The sequence below is a fragment of the Quercus robur genome, chromosome 9 (genome assembly GCF_932294415.1).
Source record: "Quercus robur chromosome 9, dhQueRobu3.1, whole genome shotgun sequence".
NCBI lineage: Eukaryota > Viridiplantae > Streptophyta > Magnoliopsida > Fagales > Fagaceae > Quercus > Quercus robur.
The window spans coordinates 25435528-25460782 of record NC_065542.1 but is presented as its reverse complement, the minus strand read 5'-3'; the positions used below and the strand labels follow the sequence as shown (position 1 = coordinate 25460782).

The following is a 25255-nucleotide window of genomic DNA, read 5'->3' as shown; positions in this document are numbered from 1 at the left end:
TCTTTTCTTCTCAATTGTTTGTTTTTAGTTTAACTTATTGTATAACTTAAATTATTCTAGCTTTCAATTATGTCCAGGGCCGGCTGAATGGTGGAGTAAAAGATGTGGTCGCCTAAGGCCCCAAGTAAAAAAAAGGTCCCCAAATTTTAGACAATAGAGTTATTTATAATCAATAAATAAAATAATTTTTTTTTTACCAAAATAAAAAAAAATAAAAAATAGAGAAAAATACAACGTCCATAATATTTTTCACAACACTTTTACAACTAATGCTAAGTAATAGGTTGTTATAGCCTATTATTGATGGCAAAAAAATATTTATAGTGATATTTTCAAATAGAAAACAAAAAGCAACTTAAAACCTAGGATTTGTTGTAAAAAATATTGTGAATGTTGCACTTCTAAAAAAAAAAAAAATAATAATAAGAGTTTAGTTAGCAAACTTGTACCAGTTTTCATCTAAGTTTACCACTAATACCACTCTTTTACTTACCAACTTACCACTATCAATCTACCACATCAATAAGTATGAAAAATTTTGTCAAATTTTTTGTCTATAAAATTTCTAAAAAAAAAGAAAAAATTCAACGTAGTTCATGTTAATTAGTAGTAATTTTGCAACTAAAATAAAATAATTAATTTTTACCTTAGGCCCCAAAATACATCAAGCCGCCCCTGATTATGTCTAGGTTCTCAGCCCCAAAAATAATCGAACTATGATAGGGTAACGGTACAGGTTGATGATAACTTGTATTTTCCCATGAGATAGATTTTCGTTCTCTTCAAGGTCAAGTTAAAGATATATAATACTGTTGACAACAACATAACGAGTATTTTTTTTTTCTTTAATGTTATCGCATCTTCTAAAAGAATTTCTTTTAATAGAAATATCTTGATTTAATTTCAAGTTGATTTTAGAATTGGCAAACTAATTAATATTATAACTTTGCTTCTAGCTTTTAAATTATGTTTTTTTATATCGATTGACGTTGTCATGCTCCACATGCAATGCATATTGCTCAAAAGTTAGAAGTCATCTGGCACGTGGAATAGTTTTGTTACTCAAAAATCAAAAGTGAATCATTTGGAATGTTCTATCTGTTTGAAGTTTGGCCTTTCGAAAGTCGAATGGGTTGGTGAGTTCCTAAGAAAATCAATCCACGTGCATAGAATAGAATAATCAATTACTTGGGAGGATGACCTTTTTACTCTTATCCTTTAGTTGAGAAGTATGATATAATTATTAGCTTAAGCTATGTGATTCTGAAAGCATATTATGTGTACTGCTTTTTTTATTATTTTTATTATCAAAACCAAAAATTTATAATAAATTATTATAATGATTGAAAATAAATATGCGATTTCTTTTAAAATTCTTCAAATCGTTTGTAGTAAAATTTTATTCAGAAATATATTTTAAAATTTTTAAAAAATAGTAATATAGTTTCATATAGTATAAATTATGTTAGTGATTTTAATGCATTTACAATGAGTCACATAGTAGAAGCACGTTATACAATTTCTAATATTTATATGGAGAAAACACAACATGCATGCCATGTGTAATGATTACACAAAATCACATAACATGAACACAAATTCAGGAATAATAAATATTTAATTTATTAGGTGTAATGCATATATATTTTTTTTAAAGAATATCATACTTATGGATAATTCATTTATTTGCACACGTAAATTGATTGTAATTATGTGTGTTTTCTTGATATTTATGAACCGTTTGGCATTATTTTTTCAAAAAATAATATTTTTATTTAATGTAATATTGAATGCTAGAGTAAAATTCTATCTCAGATAAAACGAAAAACAAAAGTACCCACTCATACGATTGTAGCACATGTGATTATTTGTTGACAAATACATTTTCATTAAATGATGTTTTTATATATTTTGGAAAAAGAAAAAGGTCAAACAATGCATAAATATCACGAGGACATGTAAAATAAATTTGTGCATGTGAACTAATGAATTATTGACAAACATATATATATATATATAACTCATACTTCTGTTATTTTAAAACCTGCCCTCTTTTCTTTTGTTTAATGTTTTTAACCTGTACTTTTAATCACACGTTAAGAAGACCTTTAAATAATAACCTAGATTAACCAAGACCTACCATTAATAGAAAAGAAAGGAAACAAGGCAAGCGATCACAACTTCACAAGTCCCAATCAAACAGAAATTTATGACTTCCTTCATGGTTCAGGTTATATATCTTTTAACCATTGAAGGAAGAAAGAGGGCATCATGTAACTAGCTAACATATAATTTTATTTTCTATTTCGCATGTGGACTGCTATCCATGCATTTTTAAATTAAGTAATGTAAAAAAGATCAGTCCCAGCTGTTTTAATTATATTTTTATTTTATAGTACTCAATTAAGTTTTTACTTAGACGCTTCAATGGGATCCCCACATATGCAATTGATAGGGCAAGCATTAAAGTCTAATGGGGATTAGAGTTCCACGTTGTGGACAATTAGCGAATACCACACAGCAGCCATTTGGTATTGACTATATTATGGAAGCTAGGGCTTAGACTACTATTTAAAAAACATGAATAATTGAACAAAAATGATGATGATAGCCTTAAATATGACAAGCATGCGACCTTATACTATTATTATTGCTTATCTACACTAAGGATTGGCACTAATGTCCCACCCAATTATTCATTATATACACAAGTTGAAATATGTGCTACTTATTGATTAGCCCCCCACCCCATTTGTTAGCTGAATAACAGTACATGGAGCCTTTTTGATCGAGAAGATATCTCATGAGACGGGTGTCGAGGACCATTTTGGCAAAAAGAAAAAACCTAACGGCAAGAAGAAGCCCAACAATATAAAAGGGGTGAAGAAAGACAAATTAGCAAAGTAAGAAAAACCATTAGGCCCGAATGACAGGAATAATGGTATAAAGGCCTACAAAATAGTAAAGGGCCCCAAAGAAAGCAAATGGGCCCAAGGGAGTCCCAAAGAAGGAAGTAGTAAGCCCGTGGGAATCATAAGAAGTAGAAAGCAAGCGAAGATGGGCCAGAGGAGCCCAAAGAAAGGAATTAGTAAATGAGATTGGTTCAAAGTTCAATAAACTTAAAAGTAAAGGATATGGTAATTGGGCCGGGAAAGCTCAAAAGATTTATCAAAAACTCATGGGAATGTAAGAAGTAGAAAAGAATGATATGGGCCAAGGAGGCCTAAAGGAATGAAACGGGCCGAGGATGCCCAAAGGAATAAAATTGGCCGAGGAAGCCCAAGATGATATGAGAACTGACCCAGCAGAAATACTGGGTAATGTAAACTGAGGGAAGGAATAATACATGGCCGGCCCAAAGGAAGCCTAGTGAATTCAAGTTAAATGATATCATGGCAGAAATAATGCAGTGGCGTGACAAGAATACCAGTCAGCCCACAAACTGGAAGTAAGGGGAGACGGGGGCTGAATTAAAGAAGAAAAGGCCTATGCCCAAGCAACACCCAGCCCAAAGAAGAAGCGTGAATCGAAGAATGAAGACCTAATGACTCACCCACGCCACAAAAGGTTAAACAAGCAGCAGAACACGCTGCAATACCAGATAGACACACAGGCAATAGCAAACGCATGAACACCAGACAAGCAATGGACTCATATGAGAGTAGAGCACGCATAAGACTCAAGCCCCACCAACTTGTACCTAGCCAATACAGGGTAGTGGGCCATGAGTCAGAGGTAAGAGAGGGTATAGTCTGATGGTGGGGAGAAAGGGGAAGCCTATTCTAGGGTTCCCACTTAATCTCTTTTGGGGGAAATGTCCTGCTGGGATGACATGCCACCTAAAAGAGGCAAAGATGAGCTGGAATCATTAGGTGTATGCTATAGGAGTTAGTAAGAGAGAATACCTAGCCCTTATTCGGATGGGAATGCCACAGAAAGCAAGAAAATAAGACAAAACTCCTTTTGTTTGTGAATGGAACGTGGCGTAGCCAGCACATGGTAGTGATGGTAGCTAGGCAGCCAATAGACCAGTGGGTAGTCTGAGAAGGACACCCACAACAGGCCAAAAGTAATTGAGGGGTAAACCCGTAAATCTTATCACGGCAAGCAATATAAAAAGGCCTTAGCCGTGCATAGTAAACAACAACAAGGAGGAACAGCAACAAACGTAGAAAAAACAGAGAAATAGAAAACAAAGGAAAAAGGAAAGATAAACAAAAAGAAAGAAAATAAGAGAGTAGAAAGTGAAGTGAGAAAATAAGAGTATGAGGAGCGATAGAGCATGCACCAATAGGCTACTCACTTCTCTCCCTCTCAATAGCCCACTCTCTACCAAGTTAAGAATCTAGAGATTAAGCCATTTAGGTCATTTTTCCAAAGTAGGTAATTTTTATGGTAGGATTTCCCTATGAGATTACCCATATTGGATATTGGTTCCCTTCTTGGACTTAAAACTGCTAAAGAGCTAAGTTTAGAAAACTAGTTCCCTTCCCTCTTTCATCACAATTGTTTAAATACTAACGTTATTTTTTTTCTTGTTACTGATTTATTTCTGCCATACTCATATTAGCATATTTTGCTGTTGCAAAATCATTTAAACATTATCTTTGGTACTTTAGTTAGAATATTTTAACTATCCTGTTGTATTATGTTTCTCTTGCCATAACGTTTTTATGACAGCATTCCCTGCCGTGGACATGTGACCAAGATCTTTGTTAGGGGTCCTAGTTTGTGCACAAGTTGGCTTAAGGTGAGTTTCAATTAAGCCAGTCTCAACTCTCCTACCCCAGAATCATTGGGCCATAGTACGGCAAGAGCAGTCCAGCCTAAGATGATGATGATGATGATAATAATAAAAAGGCCCACCACATTTAAATTGGTGACTCCACTGGGGCGTTTGGAAAAAGACAGCGAAGGTAGATATAGCCCTCACAAGTTATGCCCCCAAGATAAAAAACAATGCAAAATATGAGCACTGTGCCCTCGCAGGCAGAGTCAAGACCCGCAACGCCCCACCAACACCAACCTAACCAAACAAAAGGTATTAACGGAGTGGGAGCTAGACCACAGTGGTAGCAAAGAGCCCCTGCTAATAATGCCAACTTTTTCATCAAGGTGATGTAATCCGTACAACATTCCTAGCAACAGATGATGGAAGAGATTCGCCAGATGAAGGCAGACAAGACGAAAGAAAAAGGAAGCCAGCATGATCCAAAGCATGCGGCAGACAGGGAAGAAACCCCTATAAGGGGTGGTCCACAGAATGTGGAGCAGCGTTTCATTACCATGGCCGAAGTTGCAACGCTTCTAGAGTAAGAAAGGGCCAAAGCACCCAAGGAGAGATTTTATGCACAAAAGCCCCCTTATCCGTTGAGAATACTCAGCAAGCCATATCCTGAGAGATATGAACTGTGAACTTTCGCACAATATAATGGTAGAAGAGGAAGTGCTATCGAACATGTGAGCAAGTTTATTGATACCCTCGGTCCCTACATGGCAGATGAGGACTTGTGTCTTCGGGAGTTTTCCCAATCCCTGTGTGACCACGCGTACACTTGGTACACTGGTTTGAAATCGGGGCCAATCTTGACATGGAACGACATGGTGGACATGTTTTGCACTAAATACTTTCATAAAGAAGAGATAGTAATGCTTGCAACTTTGCAGGCAACCAAGCAAAGGGGCAGTGAAGACTTGATGGAATATATCAAGAAATTTAAAAACATAGCTCTTGAGTGCTATGATCATTGTGAGGAAAAGACATTAGTGGAAATGTGTATGGGTAACATGATTATGGAATATAGTGCTATTTTGGAAAACTTAGAAATCTCCCACTTCGCACAGTTGCTGCAGAAAGCTAGGAAGACTGCCCAATCAGTAAGGCCAAGCTCTGACAGGCCCAAAGAACGGAGGTCCACTTTGCAAGCTATGGCGGTACCTACTGGTGAAAGGAAAAGGAAGACAAATAGAAGGGAGTACGAGACCCCTCCACCATGTACACCGAAGGAGCTAGATCTACTCCTAGATAAATGGATTGCAAATGGGGTCTTCAAGCCCAACCAAGTTTCCAAGGAACCTATTGAAGAAAAGCGGAGAGACCGCGTTTCTGCCGTTTGTACAACTATATGCAACACTTTACCGCTAAATGTTAGGCGCTCCGTAGACTGGTGCATCACAAAATCAAAGAAGTAACTCTCGAATTATCTTAACTAGAAGTCCAAAGAAACTCACTCCCGAACCACAAGGGAAAAGAAGTAGCAGCAATCGATATTTGCGCAGATCTAGGGGAAGACGAAGAGGAAAGGCCAGCCTTGCCTACCGCAGCAATTACCACCTTATAGAAAAGTTCTAGGTTCAAGAATCTGTTTGATTAGTTGGAATTCATAGTAAATGAGCGGAGAATTGCCACGGAGGCTTTAGTGAGCATTTCCTCGGGGGTAGGAGTAGAATGCTTGTTAGCAGAAACCAGAGCTGACAAAGCCTTCTTACAGGACACCAACGAGATCACTTTTAGTGATGAAGACATGGAAGTAGGATATTCAGATCATAGGAGACCTCTTTATCTGGCGGCTTCCATAAATCAAATCCCCATCAAAAGGGCCTTGGTTGATACAGGCACCTCAATAAACCTTATTCCACTTGGCACGTTGCAAGCAACAGGAATTTTAGAAGGAGAAATTCAAGGATGCCTAATGGAGGTCATAGGATTTGGCAAAAGAGGTGAATATATCGCAAACCACATCCAATTATGGTTAAAAGTGGGACCAATAGCCTCCTCGGCATGTTTCCATGTAGTGAAGACAGAAGTCTCATACCACATATTATTAGGAAGGTTGTAGTTGCATAAACATCGATTGGTCCCATCTACCTACCACCAATGCGTAAAAGAAAGGCTGAACGGCAGAATGATACAGATAGCAGCAAACCTGTCACCCTTCGAGCAAGCAGAAGCTCATATAGTAAAAACCATGTTTTACGATGACTGGGCGCCATCAGGTGAAAGGTTGGTGTTCAAACCACAAGGCATCTTCGTCCCTAGATGGGAGGATATTCAGGATGACCTAGAGCCCAATCTGAGAGGTCTGCTAATGTGGCAAAAGGAAGAGGAAGCACCTGCTTTGAAGTCAAGTGACACACCACGATGCGTTAGGGTTTGGACCCTTGATGGAAGAATAGTCTACAATTTATGATGGTGCGCGGGGCCTACCTGCAATGTGCAAGGGGGTCCTAGACAAGGGCCATAACATAAAAGTTAGGTGTGCCGTGTAACCTAAGAAAATACTGAAGAAGAAAGCAATACGGAAAAAGAAGAGGAAATTACAGCAAAAAACTGGTACACAGGTAACGGCAAAAGAGAAGTTAGAGGAAGTTGATTTGGACATCGACCCATAGAAGCCAAGACCCATTTCGATAAGTTCGAAACTATTAGAGGAGGAAAAGTTAGAGCTAATACCATGGTTGAAAGATTTCAGGGATGTTTTCGCATGGGACTACAGCGAGATGCTTGGGCTGGACCCAGGATTGGTAATGCATACGTTCAATGTAGATCCCGAGGCTAAGATAGTGGCCTGCTAATAGACTCTACAACAGGGAACGCCATGTTTTCCTTTGGGTTGGAAGACTATGTGGACCCAGGATTGGTAATGCATACGTTCAGCAAATATGACTAGATTCGAACAGTACCAAGAGATGCAAAGACAACTGCTTTTAGAACACCCATAAGTAATTTCTACTACACTGTGATGCCCTTTGGGTTGAAAAATGCAGGCGTAACTTACCAACGCATGATGACTGCCATATTCCATGATATGATGTATCGTGAGCTGGAAGACTATGTGGATGACATGGTTGTAAAGTCAAGGAAGTGAGAAGACCATGGTAAAATATTAAGAAAGGTGTTTGAAAGATGCAGAGTTTTTAAGTTGAGAATGAATTCGCTCAAGTGTGCTTTTGGAGTATTTACCGAGATGAATCAGGAATACATTGGGGGATGGGCAATGCATCTGCCAGACACCATTTGGGCTTATCAAAGGTCGCCCAAATCTGCCACGGGATTTTCATCTTTCTCCTTAGTCTATGAAACGGAGGTAATGAGTCCAGCTGAAGTGATGACGCCCTCCTTAAAGGTCTTGCAGGCACAAAATAAAGAAAAGGAGAAAGGAGTTTTCACAGCATAAAGATGTGAAGACTTGGAAGGATTAGATGAGAAAAGAGAGGAGGCCCAAGAGCATAGCCGTAGATACAAACAAAAGATGACTGAAGCTTATGATAGGATAACCAAAGAAAGGGTGTTTGCAGAAGGATAGCTTATGTTGAAAACGGCGGACCACGTTAGGTGAGGTATGGCAAGACCATCTAAATTTTCACCAAATTGGGAAGGGCCCTTTGTAGTAAAGGAAGCATATGCAAATGGGTATTATCATTTGGCCTAGATGAATGGAAAAGATCTAATGGATCCTAATAATGGAAAATGGTTAAAGCAATATTATGCCTAAGAAACATTGTGTAGTTACTCATTTCTCTTGTTTATTTATTTATTTTTATTTTTTTTTTCATTTCCTCTAAGTGATCACCCTTACAAGGGATGATGTCACAAGAAAATATTGTAGTATGTTTTCAATTGTAAAAAGTAATGAAGACTATGTAGTATTAGCAAAAAACATATTAATAACCATAGCAGATATAGTAGCAGATGTAGCATAATAGATTACAAGCCCAGAATATATAAGTCATGTCAAACTTATCAAATAAGTGCTAGAGAAAATAAGGAAGTGTACTGGGTAGGATGAAAAGGGGGAAGAAGATAAACATAGGGGAACGAAATAAATAGGAAACTGCATAATGTAATAAGTCTCATCAAAGGCCTGAGATAAGGGTCTGATCTCCAAAGCGGCTAGGGCCAGCAACACTAGAAAGGAGGCGCTCACGACGTGCCACTAGGTCTACCACATCCTTCTTTTAAATCTCGATGCAAGTATTGATGGCATCCATAACAGGCTATACCTTCTTTGTAAAGAAGGATTGAGTAATCTCTTGTAGGATATCCAACAAGAACCCCACAGCAAACCCAACTCTGATAAACTCCTGAACTGCAGCCCTCCATTGTAGGATCCTCTCAGCAGACACAATGTCGATGAAGTTACGCTTGATGTCGTTCATTACGTTCCCCAATAGCTTGAGGAAGTGCTCCCTCATGGATTAGCCAAAAAGAAACCCCTGCATAAAGTCCCCACAACTGTTGTACACTACCTCCGAATAAGAGATGCACTCCCCAAGGACCCGAAAGCCATGGAAATCAACATAAGGGGACCTGGCACCCCAGAAATCCGCAGGATCAAGGTCGGTCTCGGGCTAGTCAAACCAGATGAAGAAGGCAGTAGCCTTACTCGTTGGATCAAGAACTGTGGCAGAATTGCTGCCAACCTTAAACCAAGAGGATGAAGCCACCTCAATAAGAGTCAGACCTGGGAAGAAACATGAAATATAGCATGAGGGATGGACAAAGTGAAGGAATGAATTTGTAATGAAGATTAAAGAAAACATGGGAGAAAGAAAAAAAATACCAAGACCCATGGGAATGGGGGCTACAGGTATGGCAGAAGTGGGGTCTGTAGGCATTGCAGTGTCTGCTGCAGTCTTGGGCTCCTTGGGAATATTTATGGCTAAGGAAAATTAATGTGTAAAACAATTAGAGAATCATACCAGGAAGTTACCAAAAAATTAAAAAAAAAAAAAAAGAAAAAAGAGAGAAGAGAGAGAAGATCTGAAAAGGGCAAAAGACATATACCCATGGCCTCAGTCTCACGCTTACCACCATCATCCTCGTTAGAATCAAAAACCCTCTTCTTCGTGACAAGCACGTCCTCAGAATCCTCAAAGACCTCCTCAGATCCCTCATTAGAAGACAAATCCCCATCAGGCCCACGGGTGGCAGAACTGGAAATAGATGGAGTGACCACCAAGGATGAGCCATCCTTTATGGCCTGAGAGAGGGCAACGAAGGGATCACTAGCAGAGATGACATGAGGAGTGGTAGGAGAAGCACTCCCAGTCTGAGATGCACCCGTAGGAGTGAGTCCTTTTTGAGAAGTAGGAATCTCGGCAAGAATAGGAACAGACTCACCAACCCTTTCGGTCTGGGTACTCTCCTCAATAGGACCAGGTTTAGGTGAAGGAATCGGGGTCTTAACAGGAGCTCCCTATGCAGTAGTAGAAGCAGTGGCCACGGTCTCAAACATAATGTCCACCCTATCAAAGAAACCTTTCATGGGTGTGCCCATGGTAGTAAATATCTCCTCACTCGTGAGGTGATAAATAGAAAAGGGCTCGGGGGTCAGCCAAAAAGCATAAAAGAAGAAAAAAGAGAAAGAAAAAAGGCGGATGTTAAGAAGAGATAAATAAGCATGCAAGAAAAAAAAATGATGAATGATGATGAAAAAGGAGGGAGAACACATGGTAACATGTGGCAATGAAAATGCAAGGGAAGGGGAGGAATGTACCTCCAACTCGAGCTCGTCAAGTAAGATGGGGTAGGTGGTAAAAGTATCCTCCTTATGTTTAGACTGTCAAGAAAAAAAAATTAAAAAAAAAGGGAGGTGAATAAGTGTGCATGTGGAGTTAGCCGCAAGAAGGCCCTATGAATAAGGAAAAATAAAGAAGAAGTAAGGTTAGAGATAACATACTTTCCTCTCAGTAGTGGCAGATGGAGGTAGTGGAAATGTCTTTCTCTTGTAGCCGTGGGTCCCGCTAGAAGGAGGAGCATCTGTGGATGGCTGTGGAATGGAAGGCTTGGGCATGCCTGTACTAGGCTGCCTGCTGGAACGAGTACGAATAGAAGGAGGAGAAGAACCCTTAAGAACTATGTCACCAATGGGAAGAAGATTGCCCTTATAGGGAATAATGTCGGAACAAGTCTCACAAGAATCATCACCACCTCTCTTAGTAGACTTGGGCTTGGCGGACCAAGACATTGAGCCCTTCTTCATAGGCGTAGGAAGGTTCACCACCTTCACCTTTTTCTCCCAACCTGTAGGGTACTCACCAGCATATAAATACCATCCTTTCTCCTTTGCCTACCACTCAAATATAGCAGACCGACTTTACTACCTAGCATATACCACCACAGACTTGGTAGGAAGCAATAACCACGGGTTAGCAGAAATGATGGCATGAAGACCATTAAAAGGAATGAGAGAAAACCCATGGCTACACAACAACTCCTTCTTAAATGAAGTCATCATAGCTTGCCAATACCAATGTATCACAGCTGTGCAAAGACCCTCTCTCTGTGAACCCAAAATAGTAACTACTGTGAAATGCCTGCCCCAAAATTTAAAAGCACTAGGCAGCAGGAATGGTCAGATAGAAGTAGCGGACTCTAGAATGGTAGAGAAATCATCAGGTATGTCTTGATCTAGCCAAAATTGCCTCCTCACTCTGTTGGCAGAATAGTGCACAAATCAGATGCCCTCATCAGCAAGGTAAGGCAGCCACCCAGCATTAGTGGCTGCTAAGTATGTAATCCCCCTCTCATCATAGGTGATAGGCCAAGAATATATTGACCTCTTGTGATAAATTAACCAATTAATTAGCCAAGTTAATTAATTAATTCAATTAACATACGATATGCATGGTAGCACAAACAAATCACCAATTAAGTTAATATGTAGCGGAAAATAAAGTTGACACGGTGATTTGTTTACGAATGGGGAAAACCATCGAGGCAAAACTCCACCAGGTGAATTTAAGGTCACCACTCCTGAGAATCCACTATTATCAAAACAAGTGGTTACAAGTAAAGGAATCACAGTACCTTATACCAACCTACAGTTGAACCCTTATCCCAATACTCAATTGGACTTGTTCTGTAGTGACAATCTCTCCTTTTAATGAACTGCTTCCAGTACGTGACTAACCAATCGATGCACGGATCCAAGTATGTGACTAACCACCAACTTGAGAAGGATGTTGGCTGTAAAGTTTTTTAGTTCATCAATATGATGAAGATCACGAAGCTCCTTAGTTACAAAACCTTACGGCGTACAAATGTAGCAGCTTCTTGAAGAGAAAGATGAACTAGGGCATATGTCTTCAGTCACAATATGCTTATGAAAAACTTTTGCATTCAGTTGCATCAGCTGTGACGGCCGTTAAAATAATCCTTATATATGTTTAGGGTTTTGAGAAAAGAAAGCCTAAACAAATATACACGGATTAGAGTGAAATTAGAACTGAAAATCTGATTTTTGTAAATCTCGATAGATAGCTTATCTATCAAACAGCTGTTGAGCATCAAGCTTACATAGCCTTTTAAACCTCGATAGATTCTATTTGTCAAGATAGCTGTCGAGCTTTAAAATCCAACACTTCTTCACTTGATTCTTGGACAGATTTGCATGGCTTTAACACTTGGACTTGAAACCTTGTTCCTTGAAGTATTAAACACGTCTTAGATCTACCCAATTACAAGTAAAGTGCGTTTTGTCAAAGGATTAGTCAATTCTACATTGACATATGTTCCTAACTTAATTCACATATGTCCTAGCAAAAGGCAATCAACAGGGTAGTGGTCCCAACAGTGTCAGTAAAGGGGTGCATAACCGAATCAGCACATGTAAAGCCAATACCTAAATTCCTATATGCTCTCCAACAAAAGCCAACTCCCTTATCAAAAAAACTCCACAGCAGGATGCCCAAACAGCTTCAACCCAACCCAGCCGTAAGCCGATGGAAAGTCAGATACAAAGCGATCACAAAAATCAGTAATAACCTTCAGACACGAATGATACTTCTCTTTGGTAAAACGGACGGACTTGCACTTAGCCAAATGTTTAGCACAATGCTCCCATAACAGATGCTGCAAAATGGCACTGCGGACAGAGGTAGTAACTATGTGGCAAGAGCCTACATGCTTCTCATCACTCTACAAAATATCTAATTGCACATACAGTTAACCCAAAAATATAAGGGCCAATGGCAGACTCACCCTAATAGAAATCTTTATGGCTAATCGGAAATAAAGAGGTTTTATAGCATAATGAGGATGAGAGCCAAAGATAAACTTACAGAGCTAGAATGCAACAAAGGCCACACGGTAGACTACATCTAAAGCCTTAGAGAAAGCCCCAATCCAATGCGACAACTTTGCGTTGCCTCTCATCCCTTTCTTTAACTTGGCCTCCACGGCCTCCTCCTCGGGAGAAAGTTCCATTTCACTCAGGTCCACATTGCCAAGAATGGGCAACAAAATTTGATTTGCCACATCCGCCAAGGTCACAGTGATCTCACCGCAAGAAAGGAAGAAGGTATGGGTAGCAACGCACCATCGGCGGACCAAATGACGAAGATTGAACAAGTCCCTATAGTTGGACAAGTAACACAATGAAACAATAGCCTTCAACACACCAGCCTACTATAACTCTGCCATGAAACCCGTATCAGACAACTCTTCATCTACCCATTCCTTCCAACCCAAAGAGGTACCCGACCCAAATTCGAAGAGAATGGGCATGGGGAGTAAAGTTCCTTAGCATATATCAAGATCGGGGATCGAGGAAACCAAAGTGGCCCAGGACACCTCCGTGTCACGGCGGCAAATGGAAAGCCATACACGACATGGTGGCGGAGTCAAGTAATCAGCGAGCACCACTAAGAAATGCATATAGGTGTCGTACCACAGATTGATGAAGGGAGTGGACTTGCTGTCTGGGCCGTAACTCCCTTCCTCCTCCTTGGAGCGTTCCGATTTGGAGAGGAGAGAATCTTCGCCTGTAGTTTTGGTGGCAGGATTGTCGGCAGCAATCTTGTTCCCCTTACAGCCTTTCGCCGGTGTCATGATAGGATATTTGATCGGAATAGATTGGTGAGAATTTTTTGAGGAAGAAGACATGGTGAAGGAAAAGGGAATGAAAAGACATTTTGAGAAAATGATGGGAAGGGAACAAGTTTAAGTATAAATGACAATAAAGATGACGTTAAATGATGCAACAGGTTAGCCATCAAAAGAAGCATCGTATTAATGAAGCAGAAGTTGTGTTTCTAAATAACTGCTAAACTGGGAAATTCAAAGAGACAACACTATTCACAGCATGGAAGAAAATAAGGTGGGTCCCAATGCAGACTATCCCTATGATGAGTCACCGTCTTTAGACATTGTCATGTCTTACATCACTGGGTCATCTATCCAGTGGGGTTCTGATCCTTGGATCACGTCCGCTGAGCTTATCGAGACAGTCTATCTCCTCTTTAGGATAGCGTGTCATTCCTTGTGGCCTATCTCTCACTTCCACACCATTCCTCTAGAGCGATGTGTGTTTTTGTACGCTTTTGTTTCTGGAGCGTCTATCAGTTTTCCTCACTTGTTCTTTTGTTCTTTGAACGAGGTTCATAGGAGTTCTGCCGTAGGGCATGCACTGATTCATCCTATTTTCATTCATAGGATTTTGCTCTACTTAGGTCTAGATGGTTTTCCATCTGGTGAGCCTGTTCATGAGATTGCTCCCATAGGTGCCACCTTTCTTCGTCAAAGGGCTGCTCAGTTGAGAGTTGCTCCTTCTCGTCCTAGAGGTGCGTCATCTAGTGGTGTTCCCCCTCCTTCCTCTTCTACAGGTACAGCTGCTGCTGAGACTTCAGGTGCTGTTGCTGATGCTGATGTTGATGTTCCTCCACCGACTGCTTCAGATGGTTCAGACATTTGTCGCACGTTGGATCATGTCTTGACCGTTTAGGCGGCTCAAGGACAGATTTTGGTGGACGTACTTGATGAGATTCGTGCCTTGCGTGTGGAGTTGGCGTAGTTTAGACCACCTCCCTTTTGATGATGGATATCTTCTTTGCCATTTAGCATTCCATCACAAAAAGGGGGAGTACTTTGTAGGTTCAGGGGGAGTTTATTTGTTTTTGGTTGGAGCTTGTGGAGTTTTAGATTGTATCTAGGTGCTTCACTTTGTATTTATGCATTTTTAGCTCTTACCTTGTTTTTGATGAGATATTCTTGTTAGGGGGAGTTTTATGTTTTGTTGGTACTTTATTTGTTTCTTGTTTCAAACTGCTTATTGATTTATATTTATGAGTTATTCATTGATATATGTCTTTATTTGTGTGTTGTTTGAAATCAAGAAGTTATTTTGTTTACTTGTATTGTTTCCACACATGCGGTTATGCATTTTGTTTAGTGTTTCAGGAAATATACAGGTTGATTCAATTGAGCTGCTGTCTACACTTGCAACTGATGGATAGTAGTTAGGATTGAATTTGGTTTATGAGCATTATTTTGTAAAGGGCTTTTTATTTTGTAAACTTTGAGCTTCTAAGTTGTGTTTTGTCACGGATTGCCAAAGGGGGAGTTTGTTAGGTTCTAAAGTTTAGGATTTTATGTATTTAGAACTCTAATTGTATTGTTGGCAAACCATGATCAAAACAATGTGTTTAGAAGTGTTTTAGTCTAGCTCAAAGTTGTGATTTTATGTAAAGTTGGAATCGAGTTAAAGCAGGAAGTATTGTGCCTTTCGGCCTGGCTCGATCGGTCGAGAGACAGGCTCGATCGGTCGAAACTCGGGCAGAATGCTTTTCTGCAGATTCGTTCAACTCAGCCCTAGTTGTTTTAAAACGTTTTTAGGATTTCTTATTTGTCCTAAGTATTAAAGGAAAACCCTAGCCACGTTTTAGTGCTGCTCATATTTGCGGTTTGTGTAAATCTCTTGTGAGATCTAGAAAAGCTTTCCTTTACACAAACTTAGGGTTTTCAAGGAGAAGATTTATCTACGCCTTGATGATCAATTCAGTTGCTGCCATTAAAGCTTAAAGAAAACACAAGCAAGTGTGCTTGTATCTGGTGGTGAATCCAAGAAAGAAAGAGTCTGTGGATTCGGAGCTTGCACGTGGTCGTGTCAGTAAGTTCTACTGGTTGGTAGCAATAAGAAGTCGAGCGTGGGGGCTTGTAAGTCTTATTGTATGAACTTCGATTCTTTCAAGATAGTAGATTCAAGTTTACCTTGAGGATAGCTAGGTCAAATCCTCCCCAGGTTTTTACCGGTTTGGTTTCCTGGGTGATCATATCTTGTGTTATTTATTTTCCGCTGCTTTCCATGATTTGATCTTTTATATTGTGATGACCTAGACTTGTTTAATTGGACTAAGCAACAACTTGGCTAATTACCTAGGTTAATCAATTGTTTAAGGGGTCTAAAAACTGTCAAGTGGTATCAGAGTGGGTAGCTCTTTTGTTGTTGATCCTTTGATCACTGAGCTGATCCTTGACCCCTATTGTCATGGAACACGGACACTCTCTAGTTATTCCTCCGCACTTTGATGGGAATAATTATGCTTAATGGAAAGTAAGGATGAAAGCATTCCTGAAATCCATTGATGAGAGGGTGTGGAACTCTGTTGAATACGGATGGGAGAAGCCCACTACTCCTGTTAGTGAATGGGAAACTTCTCAAAAAGAAGCAGCTTCGTTTAATAGCAAGGCTATGAACGCAATTTTTAACGCTATTTCTATGGAGGAATTTAAGAGAATCTCGAATGTTGAGATCGCTCATACTGCTTGGAATATCCTCCAGACTGTGCATGAAGGCACAAAAGCTGTCAAAATAAATAAATTGCAGCAATTGACTTCTAAGTTTGAAAGCATTAGGATGTCTGATGATGAATCTTTTGATGAATTCTATACTAAATTGAATGATATTGTTAATTCTGCTTTTAACTTGGGTGAAATCTATGATCAACCTAAAATTGTTAGGAAGATTCTTAGATCTTTGATTGAAAACTTTAGACCCAAGGTGACTGCCATTACTGAAAGCAAGGATGTGGACTCCATCCTTGTTGATGAACTTGTAGGATCTCTTCAATCCTATGAGTTGGATCTACCCAAAACTACCAAATTCAAATCAATGGCTCTTAAGTCAGTTGATGATGTTGAAGGTGGTGGATTTGATGATGAGCTCTCTACTACAGAGATTGCCTATCTTGCCAAGAATTTTAGAAACTTTCTCAGGAATAGCAATAGAAAGGCAAGAGGCACAAACACTGCTGAACCTAGAAATTTTAGGAAGCATGATCCCACTAAGGTTAACAACAATGATAAACCTAGAGAAAGGGTAGGTCAATCTTCCAATTATTCCTTGAGCTCTCAGTGTTTTGGATGTCAAGGGTATGGACACATGAAATCTGAATGTCCAACCTATTTGAAGTCTAAGGGTAAGGCTATGGCTGTAACCCTTAGTGATGGTGAAGTTTCTGATCATGAGTCTGATTGTGATGAGGATGGAAACTTCATTGCTTTCACTGCTACTGCTGTAGTTGTTGAGAGCATATCTGTTGAAGAGAACCCTTCTGATGGAGAACTCTCTGAAGATGCAGATCTTCAAGAGGCCTATAACAAACTTTGCAAAGTTGTTGCAAAGGATGCTATGAATGTTGAACATGGCCTGAAGAAAATTGAATCTCTTGAGCTTGAAAAGAAAAATTTGCTTGTTAAATTGTTTGATACTAATGATCTTTTGAACAATGTGAAAACTAAAAACATGCTTTTGCTTGATAAAGTTAAATCCTTGGAACTTGATTTATTTGTTGCTAAATCTGCTAGTTCTAAACTTGATCAAATGCTGAGTGTTCAAAAGTTGTCTTCTGATAAAACTGGATTAGGTTATGTTGATAGCATCTCTGTGTCCGCTCCCCATTCCACAAAGTTTGTTCCTTCATCTTCTTCTTCTGAACCTTTAGTGAGTGAGATAGTGAGTGAAACTGTTAAACCCCCTGTGAGTAAGGTTGTTAAACCCTTAGAAGGTTCATCATCTAAGAAGATTAGGGTTGATCTGAAAGAGTCTAAGCCTAAGAAGCCTACCCTATCTAAGGACAAGACACATGATAAACCTGCATGGGTTTGTCACTTTTGTGGAAAGTCTGGACACATCCGTCCAAATTGCTACAAGCTGCAAGCTGCTAAGAGAGCTAACAAACCAAAAGTACCTGTACCTCAAGCACTTGATCCTATGGTACTTATTGGTGATTTGGTAAAGGCTTTAAACCTTTATTCCAATCCTGGAGTTGGAAATCATTCTCAAGTGAATAAGAACTCCAATGCTCGTGGTGCATCTAAAAGGTTTTGGATGCAAAAGACTTGACCTAACTGAGTCTTTCTGACATGGTCCGTGTGCTTCATTTGCTCTATCCTTTGTGACCATTTATTTTTTATTTTTTTTTTTTTATATTTTTTTTTTTGTTTCTAGGATTTGCATAGCATAACATTCATGCATTTCATTCTAGGTTTTTTTTTTTTTTTAATAAAAAAAAAAAAAAAAGGAAGAAAAAGGAAGCACATTTTGTTTTGCACAATTCTTCTTGGTTTTTGATAACAAGGTTGGTCAATTTATTTTCACATAACATGTCTTTTGTACCTTATTTAGCTTTGATGAGCTTATTTATTGCACTTTACTAGTTGAAACTTTGTAGTGCATGTTGTGTGAGAAAGATGTTTATGGTTTTTAATTACTATGTCTTAATCTTGAAGTCACATGTTTTTAAATGTTGGACTTAAACTTTTAGAGAAAGGCATAAATAACCATCTCACCACTGTTCACTAGCCAATCATGAACACTTTAGTGCATATCATAAGATTTTGTGCTCAAGAAAGTGTAGCACATGCACAAAAAGAACATAAGGTGAAGTCTTGGGTTAAATTGCTTAATTCTTAAAATCAAAATTGGTGTGTACTATTAGGCTTGATGTCAAACTCACATAACTTAAAATTGGAATGTATATTATGAGGCATAATTACAAGAAACTTACATGATTGCAAGCTTATGATCTAGGAGATGTGGGAGTTATATGATGTAACTCTTTAGGTGATAGTCTCTTTTAAATTCTTTGTGATGAATTTTGTAGACTTTGTGATTAATTGCTATTCACATATCACCTCACATGTATCTCAAGTTTTTGCTAGTTGCACACACTACACAAGTTACTCTTTGCTAAACATTGTATATGTTATTGTGTGTGTTTATGGTCTGACCAACCACCTTTTTGCAATTACTTTGAATTATGTGAAAATTTAAATTGTTGCTTGAAAATTTGTGGGGAAAGCAAAAAATTTTGTTTTTTGGGAATTTTGGGCTTAAAATTATTAATTTGAAAATCATACCATCTCATATTCATGCATTTTTGTTCTTAAATTTCAATAATTTGAGTTAAATCAACTTGTTTTTCAAAAATTGTGTTTTTCCTTAAAAATATGGTAAGCCTCTGCCTAATTCGATCGGTCCATTCTGTTTTTTGACCGATTGAAATTTTTAAAATTTGAGAGAGGGAGTCTCTGTCTGTTTCGACCGGTCGAGGCTGATTTTCGACCGATCGAAACTCGTGAATTAGGTTTTTTAAAAGACAGAATTGGACTTTTACAAAGTTACTTTTCAAATAGTTCTTTGCTTTTCTCTCTCTCCGCATTGGCTCTAGGCTCCACCATCCATTTTTTTGTTGTTTTCCTTCAAGATTTTTGCAACGTTTTTGTCCTTGGAGGCCGGTAAGTCCCTTTTGCCCTTCTTTATCAAGTTTATTTCTTTATTTCATGCATTTTTCATGCATAATCATGGGCATTTTCGGCACTTTCAACATATTGGGGTTTTTGATGATTCGAACCTATTCTTGTGAAATTGATCAATGGGTTTTTGTGCTATGATGCTATAATGATATTCCTTATAGTTTAATTTGATCAATTTTGTGGTTTTTGAAAAATTGAAAATTCTAGGGTTTTGAATTTGATCCAAATTGGGGATTTTGTCAAATTGGCTTAAATTGATGAAATTGGCTTATCCAATTGATGTATTTGGTCATTATTTTTGTTATTATATCATGTGTAATGATCAATTCGTCAATATTTTTCAAATTGATCAACTGGTTTTCCAAATTTTGGGGTTTTTGTGTGAAACATCTTAATATTCAAGTCAATTTTGTAATTTGAACCTTTTGGAATTAATTCGCTGCATTAGAACATGCATCATGACATTTAAACTTGTTTATGCATCATATAGATTTTATTCTATATTCTGTTTTTGTGCTAACTTGCAGTCTATTCTTGGTTTTGATTTTGTGTTTTTGGTCTTTCGCTCTGTGTTTTGATCCTTATCGTAGCACCATGCCTAGGAAAACTAGAGCTCATAGGACCACTTCCACTTCCTCTGAATCTCCCACTAGGGTTGAGCTGTTTAAGAATGATAAGTGTAGAGAAGCCTATGACACTTTGAACTATAAGCGTAAGATCTGGTCTGAGTGAGCTGTTGTGTTAGATCAGCTTCGGCCATTAGGGCCAATTTTGAGTCTAGAAGTTGGTTGCCTCTCTTAGAGATAGATCATCCACCCCCGACCACCCTGATTAGAGAGTTCTTCTCGAACCTCTCTTGCCACGTCTATGATTCCAACACCCTAGTTAGGAGTTGGATACGAGGTGTAGAGTTCACCATTACCCCTCGGGTAGTGGCTGAGGCTCTTAGGGTGCCAGTTGTTCGGGATGCAGACTATCCCTATGATGAGTCACCCTCTTTAGACGTTGTCATGTCTTACATCACTGGGTCATCTATCTAGTGGGGTTCTGATCCTTGGATCACGTCCGCTGAGCTTATCGAGACGGCCTATCTCCTCTTTAGGATAGCGTGTCATTCCTTATGGCCTATCTCTCACTTCCACACCATCCCTCTAGAGCGATGTGTGTTTTTGTATGCTTTTGTTTCTGGAGCGTCTATCAGTTTTCCTCACTTGTTCCTTCGTTCTTTGAACGAGGTTCATAGGAGTTCTGCCGTAGGACATGCACTGATTCATCCTATTTTCATTCATAGGATTTTGCTCTACTTAGGTCTAGATGGTTTTCCGTCTGGTGAGCCTGTTCATGAGATTGCTCCCATAGGTGCCACCTTTCTTCGTCAGAGGGCTGCTCAGTTGAGAATTGCTCCTTCTCGTTCTAGAGGTGCGTCATCTAGTGGTGTTCCCCCTCCTTCCTCTTCTACAGGTACAGCTGCTGCTGAGACTTCAGGTGCTGCTGCTGATGCTGATGCTGATGTTCCTCCACCGACTGCTTCGGATGATTCAGACATTCGTCGCACGTTGGATCATGTCTTGACTGTTCAGGCGGCTCAAGGACAGATTTTGGTGGACGTACTTGATGAGATCCGTGCCTTGCATGTGGAGTTGGCGCAGTTTAGACCACCTCCCTTTTGATGATGGATATCTTCTTTGCCCTTTGGCATTCCGTCACAAAAAGGGGGAGTACTTTGTAGGTTCAGGGGGAGTTTATTTGTTTTTGGTTGGAGCTTGTGGAGTTTTAGATTGTATCTAGGTGCTTCACTTTGTATTTATGCATTTTTAGCTCTTACCTTGTTTTTGATGAGATATTCTTGTTACGGGGAGTTTTATGTTTTGTTGGTACTTTATTTGTTTCTTGTTTCAAACTGCTTGTTGATTTATATTTATGAGTTATTCATTGATATATGTCTTTATTTGTGTGTTGTTTGAAATCAAGAAGTTATTTTGTTTACTTGTATTGTTTCTACACATGCGGTTATGCATTTTGTTTAGTGTTTCAGGAAATATACAGGTTGATTCAATTGAGCTGCTGTCTACACTTGCAATTGATGGATAGTAGTTAGGATTGAATTTGGTTTATGAGCATTATTTTGTAAAGGGCTTTTTATTTTGTAAACTTTGAACTTCTAAGTTGTGTTTTGTCACGGATTGCCAAAGGGGGAGTTTGTTAGGTTCCATTGCCATTGTGTTTATTTGGAGTTAGTTGAAGTTCTAAGAGATATATTGATTTTGCTTTCATAGGTCTCTTAATGATGTAGTGTAAATTTTATGGAAGTTAGTCATAATGTTGGAGATGATATAAAATGGGTTAACTTTATAAATTGTAGTTTATGCTTTGTGAATCATTTTGTTGAGAAACTATGGAAGTGGAATATATTATTATTGATGAGGTTAAATATTAGGCTTATCTAATTAAGTGATTATTTGGCAATTCCTAAATTGTGGCTAGATGCAATTTCAAACTCTATACTTATTGTGATAGGTTTACTTGATATTGTTTAGGTTCTAGCTAATCTCCTTAGAACTTGGAGAATTAGGATTATGTGATTGCGAGGTAAGTAGCTTTTTAATGGGATTTTTGGAAAATAACCATGTTTTATAAATATTGTTTTTGGGGTCAAACACATTTTGGAAAATTATATATAGATATATGTTTTCTTAAAAGCATTGTGTTGTGACCCTATTATATATTATTAAATTTGGTATAGCATTTGGGGAAATGCATGAATTGTTGATATGGAAAAATGAGCATCTTTTGTTTAATCTTTAATAAGGAAATCATGAACTTGTTGGTATATTAGAAAATTCAAATATGCTTATCTTGTCTTGTATTATTTGAGTTGAAAACCTTACAAACTTTGTAGAAGTTAGATTATTTAAGGTTTTTCTGAAACTACCTGGATATGAACTATGTGTTTCAAAGTAATGTAACCTATGAGCTTATATGATTTTAACACCATGCCATGTGTGATTTCCCGGTGATCACCTGATTTGGTTTCCGTAGTCTTTGTGACAATGGAATCAAATCTAGGTCAGTGCCCTTTCACTTTGGATGACGCATTCTTCCCTGCTGCATATGGGGGGGAGAGGTTCCTTAATTGTGTGTGGGTGAAGCTACTGCCCATGGGGCCAAGAGACCACATGCAAGAGAGCTCCTATTTGATGCACTCTCTCTACTGCCCATGGGGGGAGAGAAAAATCTTGAGGGTATAGGTGAGGCTGCTGTCCATGGGACCAAGAGTCTGCATACTAGAGAGGACAATATCATGCCAGTTGTGAATGGGTGGATCCCTTGACCGGTCTATGTGGTAGTGTGGTATATTTGTGATAATTTATCTTATGTTAGATATTATGGCTTTGGAAATTACATCATTGATGCTCACAGATTATAGTGTATAGTTCAAGGTATTTACTTTGAGAAACTTTGTATTTCATTATTTAATCATTCTTGTCATATTATTATTTTGAAGATGAAACTTGCATTTCCCCCATCCCCATCAAATATGCTACTTATTGGGCTCTGTCTCATTCCATTATTTTATAAACTTTTCAAAATAGGTAACAATCTTTTGAGACAGCTTTTTGGTGGCTAATAGTAGTTAAACTAACTACTGATGGAGACTGAACTTTTGTAATGGATATATTAGATGTTCTACATCTTCGAGTAGGCTTGACTCATTCTTTTGTGTATTATAGTGGTTGTGACTTTATTCCCGCTAATGGGACAAGCTGTTGATATGTAATTATTTATTCAGACCTCTATTCTTTTGTAGCCATTGGTCCTTGTAATTATTACTTAGAGCTCTGACTTACTCTGAGAGTATATTCAATGGAATCATTATGATAATTTTTAATGTTGGTATTGGATATAATTTATGTGGATTGGATTGTCAAAGAAAAAAAAATCTACAAGTACTTTGGGATGTCTTTCTTATGCTTTGGACCCTTTGGGGTTTGGGGCGTGACAAAACCTTTCAGATCTCACAAAGAATAACACACAAGTCTTCCAAAAGTCTCCAAAACGTAACTAGGGTTTCCCTTATATATGTGGACAAGTTAGAATGAAACCTTAAACATTTTCACGGGCTTGGGCCTTATTTAAAACTTCTACCGAATCTAATTTTTGCGATTTTTGATTGGTCGAGTCTAATTTCTTGATCGGTCGAGCTTGACAGAAATTGACTCCCTTTTTCTGCAGTCAGTTGAACTTGAAGCTTGAAACCTACACTTTTACGCATTGCTTAACATATAGACTAGACATGTTTTGTTCTCGGTTTGCCAACACAAATAAAATATGATTCTAAATATCTATTTCTAAATCTTCAGAACCTAACATTACCTTTATCTACTAGAACCTAATAACATATACAAGAAATATCTTTAATTTTAGTCTTCTTTGCTAACAACTATGGAAAATAAGGACTTTTGCTACTACTGCTACTATTCCAATGCTTTTTAGTCTATAGAAGATTGATTCACTAGTTTCTTACACACACAACATGTTCTGATGGAGTCAAAGTTGCATGCATCCCCAAGCATGCTATTTGTGGTCATAACCATAAGTCATAACTTTTTTTATTCGGACGAAAGAGCCTTATGGAACTCTATTTTGCTAACTTCCATAGCGTGGCAAAATAAATATTCCACATAGCCTTATGGAACTCTATTTTACTACAGTGTTTTCAGTTTTCAGTTTTCAGTTTCAGCAAAATAAGTTTTATCCAAACAGACCCTAAATACTATTTCTTTTCCTTCCTGCTGTGAAATAAGTCGGTAACAGTTACATAGAAACAAACTTGGAAAAACTGGCTTCTGCAGGTTGCTTTTTTACTAACTTATATGATTTGTGTTCAGCTGGAAGAACCGTGAGAAGCTGAAGTTGATCTTTCTTGGCCTATTGAGAGAATTTTACTGAGAAGAACAAAGTTACCTCAGGGTGTTAACTTACAGGATTTCACTTCTTTCCTTTTTTTCTTTTTGATGAATATTTTCTTGTTTCTGGACAGCTTTTATACTTGCTACAAAAATGTTCTCTGAAGAATCACCAGCTAGTTATAGTTGAATTCCTGTCCTGGTTACATTAATGATAATAATAATAATAAAACTGTACTAGTTAATGGATGGTGTAATTTGTAAACTACTGCTAGTAGCACCGCTGGCTTGGTAGAATTCTGCTTCTTCAGCCTGTAAACATATCTTGTTCCATCATCTCTGCAAGGTGAAATTATTTAGTGCATTGGGTACATTACGCCTTCCTCTCATCTAAGTCTCACCTGTAGATTCCGCACGAGCCTCACCCCTTATTTGTGAGCGAGGCAATGAGGCATATTATTTACACCGAGTTTACAAAATAATTTTTCCTTGGAAGATGCCTTTGTAATATGGGGTTTTGAAAGGACAAATCTTGTATGAGCACAGACTAGATTCATCTTTTGAAAATTCCAACTGTGAAGGTCCCAACTTAGTACTTTTTATTTTTTGATAATTTGATAATTGGAAGTGGAAAAATTGAACATTTGATATCTTAGTTGAAAACACCCGAAAGTGTCAATTAGTTAAATTATAAAGCTCTTAGCATTCGACCCTTATTGGAATCATCCGATGGGTTTGGACTCTTTTCATGTAAGAATAGTCCACCCTTCACTATAACAAATTATTTTATAAGAATATAATATAAAATTTA

At 38.3% G+C, this 25255-nt stretch overlaps 1 protein-coding gene across 2 annotated transcripts in view; it reads right to left on the bottom strand.

Annotated features, from left to right (window-relative positions):
- LOC126700051 (laccase-15-like) overlaps positions 1-25255 on the bottom strand; it is a 45635-nt gene that overhangs the window by 4722 nt on the left and 15658 nt on the right. The gene's annotated exons all lie outside the window — the stretch shown is intronic.